The sequence below is a fragment of the Tupaia chinensis genome, unplaced genomic scaffold (assembly GCF_000334495.1).
Source record: "Tupaia chinensis unplaced genomic scaffold, TupChi_1.0 Scaffold000309_1, whole genome shotgun sequence".
Lineage (NCBI taxonomy): Eukaryota > Metazoa > Chordata > Mammalia > Scandentia > Tupaiidae > Tupaia > Tupaia belangeri.
Window position 1 is genome coordinate 45947 of NW_006159800.1, and position 10478 is coordinate 56424.

Below are 10478 nucleotides of genomic sequence, written 5' to 3' on the forward strand. Positions count from 1 at the left end.
GGAATTGTTGGGAAAAAAAAAAATTATAATAAAAAATAAACTATAAAAAAAAAAAAAAAAAAGAGAAGAGGATAGAGAAAGATAGCAAGTGAACAACAGAGAGGCAGGACGTTAGTGAGAAACAGATATGGCTTATTACCTGTTGATGACGTGTATAGTATTCTCAACTGGATTGATCTGAGAAGTATTTCATGATGGGCAAAGTATTTTTACAAGCAAAATGAGAAATAGCGATTGACTTTTAAAAAATAATTATAATAACAATGATTGGGGAAAACATGGAAAAGATATCGAATGTTGAAGTGGGGAGATTAATGTCTTTGTACTGGCTGACTTGCATGGCATTCCCTTTTGAAAAAGCAATGTAATACACTGTAAAGTTATATGTAATCCAATGTAATATAAAGAAGATTATGATGATAATAAAAAATTAAAAATTAAAAAAAGTAGTATTATTGAAAGTATAATTTTCAATTCCTCTTTGTTCTTTTTTGTAGTTTCCATTCTGTTTATCAATGGTCTATATTTGCTGAGGCATTGTCATAATTTATTTTACTTCCTTAATCAGTTTCCTTTAGTTGTGTAAGGATTTTCATGACAGGAATTTTAAGGTCTTCTCCTGATCAATTCAGCATCTCCTTACTCTTACAGGTAAGAATATTGCTTATACTATTGCTTACACTTTTTCCCAGTGTGTACGTTATACTTTGGTGCTTCTTTTCCTGCCTAATACATTTTTGTTGGAAATTAGCTAGTTTAGATAATAAACTTAGCTACTCATTACTCCTCCCCTCTCAGAAAAAACTTTTTGTTGTTATTGTCTTATTTATTTGCTTAGAGACTAGATGAAATAGTTCATGAAGTCTAATTTCCCTCCCACAGTGTTAAACCTCTAGTGCTGCTTCCCAGGGAGGCACAGCTTGGATATGCCCACAGTCACCCTGGGAAGACAGTGGTTTTGATAGAGCTCTTTGGCATTATATCCTTGATCACACTCAAGTGTCAAGCTTCGCTATTTACCAGATGATTGTTCAACTGTTGTCAACCCTGCCTTGTGGAAGAAATTGCTCTACAAACTAATCCAATCTAATTATGGGTCTTTGAAGGAATAATTTCTGATGTTGTTCAAACTCCTTCTGATTCCAGCAGGGATCGTCCCAGCTTGCTAATTTTTCTGTTCTCTCCAACCCACTAGCTAGTCTACAGTTTGGCCTCTCCCATGAATTTCCTTCCAGTGGTGTCTCCCTACAGCCCTCATGGTTTTTGTGAGTGCCTTTAGGCTTAAACTTCTTCACTCCCTGTTGCGAATAGAATAGAATGGAATAAAAAACAATAATAATAAAATAAAACAACACAATGGGAAGAGATTAGGGGCTGTTTTACACTCTGATTCTCTTCCAGGCAAAATCTCTGAGCAAGGGGCTAGATGATGGCACAGTGATAATGCAAGTAAACCCACACAGGAAAGGCCCTGCCCTCCCATCCTGCCGAACCCTGAGCACCAGGAGCACATGCGCATGCTTCTGATATCTGGGCTGACTGAGACTGGGGAGTGGGTCACTACACGAAGACCCTGACGAGGCTGCCTATCTCTGTCTCTCTTTATCTCTCATGGGAATAAATAAATCAGTGTAAAGTCTCCGAGTCAGAATAAAATGGGTGAGTGGACAAGGGCAAGCTTCTTTGTGTGACATCCAGCTGGGAGAGGGTTAGTTGGACAGAAGTTCTTTCACTGGCATCACCTGGTATGGAAGCAGCAAAGCGCAAGGATGAGCAGGTTCCCAATCTTTCTAACATGCTGTGCCCAAGGCAGTCTTCCATTATAAGAGTAGGAACTGAGCAGCTGAAGGGATTCCCCCACCTCTAACTTTACTCACCCATGACTTAGTCCTTGGCATTCTTACCAAATTTTTGTCAGTAATTTTGAAGACTTGTTCCTTCATTAGCCATTTATCTTCAGAACTTTTTCTAGCAGCTTTACATGGTTATTATTGCTTTTATAGTTTTATCAATTTGCTGTGAGAAGAGTCAGGAAGTCCTTCTCCCACTACTGTCATACCAGAAGTGATCTGTGGTTATATCTTTATGAGCCTCATTCTTATACATAAGCCAACCTAAAACGCAGGCTCAGGCATAATAAGTGCAATAAAAGTGGTTTATTTGGGCCAGGGCTTTGGATAAATCTTCTAGTTGGACAAAATTCTAGTTTTCTAGACATGTGCTTGTTGAAATGTTGATCTAGAAATATAGTTTATGTAACAAAGAGAAAGGGCAGAAAAAGGGAGGTACAAGTTGCTTGCCAAGAGTTTTTATCAGTTCATTAAAATAATACAGGGATAAGCTCTGTTTCTTAGAGAAGACAGATCCTACCTGACCGACCACAGTTTGAAGCCTTGACAGCTTGAAAACTATGCCAGCACATTGCATACATACTCCGAATCCCAAAGGATTGAGAAATGGAGGAAAAGGGACTGGGACATGACTGCTCCACTGAGGTGCTTTCTCCTTCTCCATCCCTCTGCCTGTTTCTCTGGCAAGTGCACATTCCCTCTGACAATTAAAAATAAATTAATTAAATAATGCAGGCAAATTATTGACTATACCTTATTCTTGTTTTGTTTTCAAATTTGCTACAGCGTATGTGTACTCGCAGAGGAAGGAAGAGAAAGAAAGTGAGAAATCACACCCCGGGGGGAATGCTGCAATCTCTTTTTCTCCATTTCTCCCACCATTTAGGGACTTATGCATACACAAACACATACCCTCCTATCTTTAAAGCTGTTAGGCCTGGGTCTTGAACTATACCATTAGCCATGTGGGATTTGGCTGACCCAACCACCATGCCACTGGCTGGCCCTATACCGGCTTTTATATAATGAACTCAAGAACACTAGGAAGAAGAAAGGGAGCAATCATATTGTGGGGTCACATTGTTGTATAGCATCATAGCTTATTTACAGCAAACTAAACATGCCTTTCAGACATGTAACCCTGATAAGTGTGAGGCATAACCAAAGTCTCAGGTGTATAGTCTACTGAGACTTTAAGATTTAAATAGACCTTGTATTCCACAGACTGCTCTGAACTGCTTTTCTTTCACACATACACACTGAAGTAGTTACAGAAGAAAATGCAGTGCTTGGAATTTCCAAAATATTCTAGAGAAGTGTTTGAAGATGTAGATGAAATAGGTTGGAACATATTGAAAAAGAGCAAAAGTTAATTCAGGTTTATTAAATTATTCTGTCTTTCTCTCCTACTCTTTCTCCAAATATATATATATATATATATATAGTGTGCACGTATGTGTGCACATATGTGGTACATGTATGTGTATACATATGTGCATATGTATGTGCACTTACAAGTCCACAAGATAATTTCTGGAAGACATATCAGAAATCTTTAGCAGTTGTTGCCTCTTAGAAGGTGAATTGGTGTCAGGAGAAGGGATGAGTAAGGGAGAAACTTAGTTCTATGAATCTCTTTTCCTTTCCTAAAGAAAAAATAAAATTTTAGATAATTCTGAAATATGACTGTGTTTAGAAACTATGAATACAGTGTAGTTTATCATTTTATTAAAAGCAGACCTGTTCAATCAAGATCAATCAGTAAATTATCAGGGTCAGAGTTTGAATCTAGATCTTCTACCACGTCACTCTTTTTTTTTTCCATCTCACTCTTAACCTAAGTGTTCTTCAAAGCAATGCCACACTGTCATCCTGATTATAGAACAGTTTTATTCTAGACATCAGAAAAGTAGGAAAGGGCTCATTAACAACTATTTGAAAGTCTGTGCTAACAAAACCCTTTTGAGGTTCCAAATTAGTGTGTACCTGCTTCATGCAAAGCTTTTCTAAAAAGAAATGTGATTGTGAGCTGAGAAACTAAATCATCTTATCAAGATGAGCCTACCTCCTGACATCTGCTGATTGTGATCCATATCTGCCTAGGTAATGTATTTATTTAACTTAGGCCTCCTGGGTAAAATGAATCTTTTTTGTAATTTTTCCAATAATAGTAATAATGATGATATATGTGTTCATAAGAAATATAAATGAGTAGGTCATGTATTATAAAATCACAGAGTGAACAAATGGGATATTTAAAAACTTTAATAAATCTTAAATATTCCATAAAAATTTCATCTCTCACTGCTCTTTAGATATCAGAGAAGTGGTATAATGTGTAACAGTTGGCTCTCTGGGTTTATTACAAAATGCTCTGATTTGAGGTATTTGGAAAACTGTAGTATAATTATTTACACTACGGTCAAGTTCAGTATACCAACAGATTAACAACTAGCCAACAAAATTCCTGAAAATTTAACAATAATATCATCCGGTATATCAGCCCCTCACAGCCACTGTACAGCATGGCCCAGTGGAGCCATTTGCATTTGAATAGTCAGTCAAATTTATCACCAGAGAGAATCAGTGATACCCAAAGGGTTTGAATATGTGATGACTAGTTTTATGTGTCGATTTGAATGGGCTCTCGGGTGTCCAGATGTTGGTCAAACACTATTCTGGGTGTGACCATGGAGATGATTGTGGATAAGACTAACATTTCTACTTACTTCATCCTCAGCGTCATACTGCACACAGTTACAAGAACTGCGGATGTGGTGAGACCACTTTACCAGGCATTAAGAGAATCAACTCAGCTGGTATAACGAGGGTTTCCTACCTTTACTAGAGCTGAGTCCCCAACGGCACCACCTTATCATGGACTAGAGTACCAAATCCAAAGGTGTGAAGCGGATTCCCCATGTGACATGACAGTGACAGCTTTCTCAGTACCTTCTTGTTATGAAGAGCAACAGCAGGGTTTTCTGGTGGGGGGTGCTTTGCCTTGCTTGTTCATAAGCACTCATTTTCTTCCAGCTCTCAGTTCAAGGGAGGAATAAGAGACTCAGAGCTGGTGGCTCAGAAAATTTGGTCTAAGCAAGAGGAACAATGTGCAGCATTTTCTGCAACATTTGTCACAGTCTCTCAGGTGTCACCATTGGATGAGATCTCTACAATCCTGGCATTTCTTGAGTGTGGACTTGACTTTCTTTTTCTCTGTATTGTGTAGTGGGTGAGAGAAGGGACATTGGCATGAGGCCTCTCTGCTGCACAGCACTCTGGACAAGTATGCTCACATATGCAAGCCTCAGTTCCTGTTATCACCTCACAGAGACCTCATGGGGATTAAATACAGTGAGCTAAAGCTCTTAGAACAGTGCTTGACATATGGTAGGAGGTTGTGACTCTCATTATTATTACAGGTTGACTATACCTTTTAAAAAAATGTTCCCAATGGTTTGGATTTCAGATTTCTTTTGAATTTTGAATTTTCTGTGCAAATGTAATGCAATATCTTGGAGATGGAACCAAAGGTCAAACATGTATTTCTTGTGCCTGTCTTCTTTCATTTAGCATACTTTCAAAGTTCATGTATACTGTATCATATACCTGCCTTTCATTATGTTTCTCATCAAATAGTAACCCACTTTGTAGATAAAGAGCATTTTATCTATCAGTTGCTGAACATTTGTTTCATTTCATAATAGCACTGTGAAAATCAGTGTAAAGGGCTTTATGAGGGCATATGTTGTCATTTAACTTGGGTATATACTATTGGAGCACATGGTAACTGTATGTTATACATTTAAAGAAACTGTATTCTAAGGATCAGCAGGTGGCGTGGTCGTTAAGGTATCAGACACTCACACATGGTTGACCATGGTTTGAGTCCCAGATCTGGTTGCTTGCTCTCTCACTTTCCCTCTGTTTCTATGTCTCTCTCTCTCTCTCTCTGGTCAAATTAAAATAAGAGAATGAATAAATAAAATTAAATAAATAATTCTAAAAAAAGAAACTTTATATATATATACTTTTTTTTTTTTTTCAGAGAGAGATTTTTGCCATAGAGCATGTGTACTTGCCTGAAAGACAAAGAGACAGAAAGTGAGAAATGAACCTCCAGGGTGGATGGCCACACCACAATCCCTTCTCCTCTATTCTCATTTAGGATTTTGAGCATGCACATACACATACCTGGTGTGAGTTTTAAGCCACCCAGTCTGGGACTCCAACTGCAGTTGACTACATGGGAGTCTAGCAATGTAACCATTATGCCATTTGCTAGTCCCTGTAAAACTGTATTCTAAAGTAACCTATTATTAAAGAGACTTATTATTGTCTGTTTTTAACCATAAGCAACCTAATGAATGTAAAGTGGTATCTCATTATGGTTTGAATTGCATTTCCCTAATGACTCATAGTGTTGAGCATAATTTCATGGACTTTTTAGCCTCTTACACATCTGTATATCTTCTATTCAGATCCTTTGCCCATCTTTAAATTAGGTTATCTTTATATTATTGAGTTTTAAGTACCATTTATATATTTTGATGAAATCCAATTTATCATTTTGTTGTTGCTGCTGCTTGTGTTTGATGTCATAAGGAAACTTTGCCTAACATTAGGTGTAGGGGGTCTTACTTATAGTTCTTTTAGTTTTATAGGTTTAGCTTTTACAATTATGTCTTTGAACCAGGATGAGTTAAATTTTAGTCTGATATGAGTTAAATATCTTTTTTTTCCAAAAAGTACCTAGTTGTCTTAATATTTGGAGAAAGACTATTCATTTTTTTGCATTTTTTAATTATCATTATAATCTTTATATTACATTGGATTACATATAACTTTACAGTGTATTACATTGCTGTTTCAAAAGGGAATGCCATGCATGTCAGTCAATACAGACACATTAATCTCCCCACTTCAACATTCAATATCTTTTCTATGTTTTCCCCAATCATTATTATTGTTATTCTAATTATTTTTTTAAAAAAGTCAATCGCTATTTCTCATTTTGCTTGTAAAAAGACTTTGCCCATCATGAAATACTTCTCAGACCAATCCAGTTGAGAATACTATACATGTCATCAACAGGTAATAAGCCATATCTGTTTCTAATGTCCTGCCTCTTTATTGTTCTCTTGCAATCTTTCTCTATCCTCTTCTCTTCACCTCCCCCATTCCACACTGTCCTATTCTCATTAAGTACCTTCACTGCTTTTATGTCCTCCAATTTTTTGCTCTCTACCATAGAGTGCGGATAGTCGGTATATATTGAGTGGATACATACAATATCTTTCTGAGAAAGACTATTTGTTACCTATAGACTTCACTTAACAACTTTATCAAAAGTCAGTTAAAGGGACCAGCAGGTAGCATGGTCGTTAAGGCACTAGACACTCTCACATGGCTGACCATGGTTCGAGTCCCAGACCTGGTGGCTTGCTTTCTCACTTTCCTCTCTCTTTCTCTCTCTCTCTCTGGTCAAATTAAAAATAAATGAATGAATAAATAAAATTAAATAAATTATTCTTTTAAAAAAGCTCAATTAATTAATTTAAGTGGTTTATTTCTAGACTATCAGTGCAATTTAATTGATCTGTTTGTTATGTGTCTACCACACTTTTTAAATTTGTGTGGATTTATACTACATTTAAAAATTTAAAAATATGATGGGACCAGCAGTTAGCGTAATGGCTATGTCGCTGGACTCCCATGTAGTTGACCACAGTTCGAGTCCTGGATCCAGCAGCTTAAACTCATGCCGGGCCCGTGTGCATGTGTGCCCAAGATTCTGAGAGGAGAATGGAGAAGGGATTGTGGCGTGGCCATCCTCCCTGGCGGTGATTTCTCGCTTTCTGTCTCTCTGTCTCTGTCTGTCTGTCTGGTGAGCACAAGCGCCCAAAGCAAAAACCTCTCAAAAAAATTTTAAAATATGAGTCTTCAAATTAGGTTTTCTTTTTCAATATCGTTTTAACTATTCTTGGTGCCTTGCTTTCCATATGGATTTTAGAAATATGTTGTACATTTCTATAGCAAACATAGCTGGGATTTCACAGGGTTTAATACTACAACTGTAAATAAATCTGTTCACAATATTAAGTCTTCCAATCCAATTATTTAAATCTTTAATTAATTTTAATTATATATTTATATTGTGTATCAATTTTAGTAAATTTGTTCTTAAATGTTTTATTTTTAATTGATGTTATTATGAGAATTGTTTCATCAATTTAATTTTCAGATTATTTGTAATCTATAGAAACTATGACAATTAGTTTTAGGTATCAACTTGATGGCACTAAGGAATACCTAGAAGCTTGGTAAAACATACACCGAGTATGTCCATGAGGGTATTTCCAAAAGAGATTAAAATATGAGTTCTGGTAGATAAGATGTGGAAGATCGGCCCTTAATGTGGGTGGGCACAGTCCATCAATAAGGGGCCTAGAGAGAACAAATACAGAAGGAGGGTGGGTCTGTTCAGAGAGCAAAGTCACCTTCTTCTGTTGCCTATCTTGGGACCAACAGCTAGTGTAATGGCTATGTCGCTGGACTCCCATGTAGTCGACCGTGGTTCGAGTCCCAGACCTAGTGGCTTAAACTCACACCGAGTGCGTGTGCGTGCGTGCCCAAGATCCCAAGAAGAGAATGGAGGAAAAGGGATTGTGGCTTGGCCATCCCCCAGGGGGTGATTTCTCGCTTTCTGTCTCTCTGTCTCTCTCTGTCTTTCTGGTGAGCACATGTGCCCTCTAGCAAAAAACCTCTCCAAAAAAAAAAAAGACTCCAGAACTCACACCAGACCCCCAACACCTGCTGGGTGCTCCAGGCTTTTGGGCCTGGTCTGTGTATTAAGGCCTTCGTCTCTAGACTGAGCCATGCCACCGATATTTTAGGATTTCCAGCTTGCAGATGACTTGTTTTGAAACTTAGTCACCTTAATCTCATGGGTCAATGCCCACTCCCCAAATCCTCTTTTATATCAATGCATATCCTACTGAATCTGTCTCCCTAGAGAATCTTGGCTAATACAGATATGTAATTGATTTATATATGCTGATATTTTATCTTGCTACCTTGTTGATTAGCTTGAAAAGATTTTTTTAAAGGGGATGTCTTAAAGTTTTCTTTATATAAGGTAATGTGTTCTGAACATTGAGAAAGATTTACATTTTTCTTTCCAATAAAACAGTTTCACTTCATTTTCTTGCCTCATTGCCCTTTCTGGAACTTCTATTACAATGTTGAATAGAAATGGCAAAAGCAATATCTTTTTTTTGTTCTAATATTAGGAGAAATATTTCATTCTTTTCCAAAACATATAATGTTTGCTTATGATGTGGGTCTTTTGTAGATGACTTTTATCAGGTTGAGATATGTACCTATTATTTCAAGTTTATTGAGTGTTTTTTTATCATGGAAGAGTGTGAGATTTTGGCAATTGCTTTTTCTGTTTCTATGGACATATGAGGCTATTATTTTTTTATTCTAATGATATGACTTTAATCAATACTGATCTTAAGACATTGATTGATATTTGGATATTAAACCAACTTTAATTCCTAGTTTGTCATGTATAATAATTTTTCTATTTTTAAATTTAGTTTTCTAATATTATGTTGAGAAATTTTATATCTGTATTTATAAGATATGTTAGTCTATAGTTTTTTTCTTGTGATGCTTCTGTTTGATTTTGTTATTGATGTAATACTAACGATGTAGAAAGACTTGGAGCATTTTTTCCCCTGGTATTCTTTCAAAGAATTTGTGAGGAATTTATATTAATTCTTTATTAAATGTCTGATAGAATTTACTAGTAGAGGCTTCTATTTCTGCCTTTTTCACAAATAGTTTTAATGATTACCAATAAAATGCCATTACTTCTTATGTGTGTACTCAGAGTACTTACCTTGTCTTTAGTTTGAGTAGCATATGTTTTTCTAGGAATTTTTTCATTTTACATCTAAATTGTCTAATATCTTGGTGTATAGTTGTCTGTAATATTCCCTTCTAATCTCATATTTGTGATTAGTAATGACTACCTCTTTCATTTGACATTAGTAATTTTAGACTTCTTTTTTGTTTATTTGATCAGTCGTGCTAAAGATTTGTTAATTTTATAGATTTTTTTCAAAACACCATATTGGTTTTGTTTCTCTCTATTGTTTATATCATTACTTTCTGCTCTGATATTTATTATTTTCTTCATTTTCTTTTTTTTGGAGGTACAGATTGCTCTTCTTTTTCCAGTGTCTTATAATGAATGCCTAGATTATTGATTTGAAATTTCTTTTTCTTTTTAATTTATTGGTGTACAATTACAGATGTCTCTCTAAATATCGGATTAGTTGCATTTCATAAGATTGTTTCTTTCTTTAAAAATTATACCTTAATTTTCCCTTATTTTAAAGTATTTCCTATTTCCCTCTAATTTCTTCGTTGGCCTATTGGATATTTTTACTGTGTTCAGTTGCCACATATTTATGAATTTTGAAATTAATTTTGTTATTTAATTTAATTTTACTAAGTGAAAACAATATATCTTTCAGAAGGTGTGTGCATTTGCTGGAGAGAGATGGATTGGGAAGAAACAAGACAGCAATCCCCATGATGCATGGTAGTGCTCCA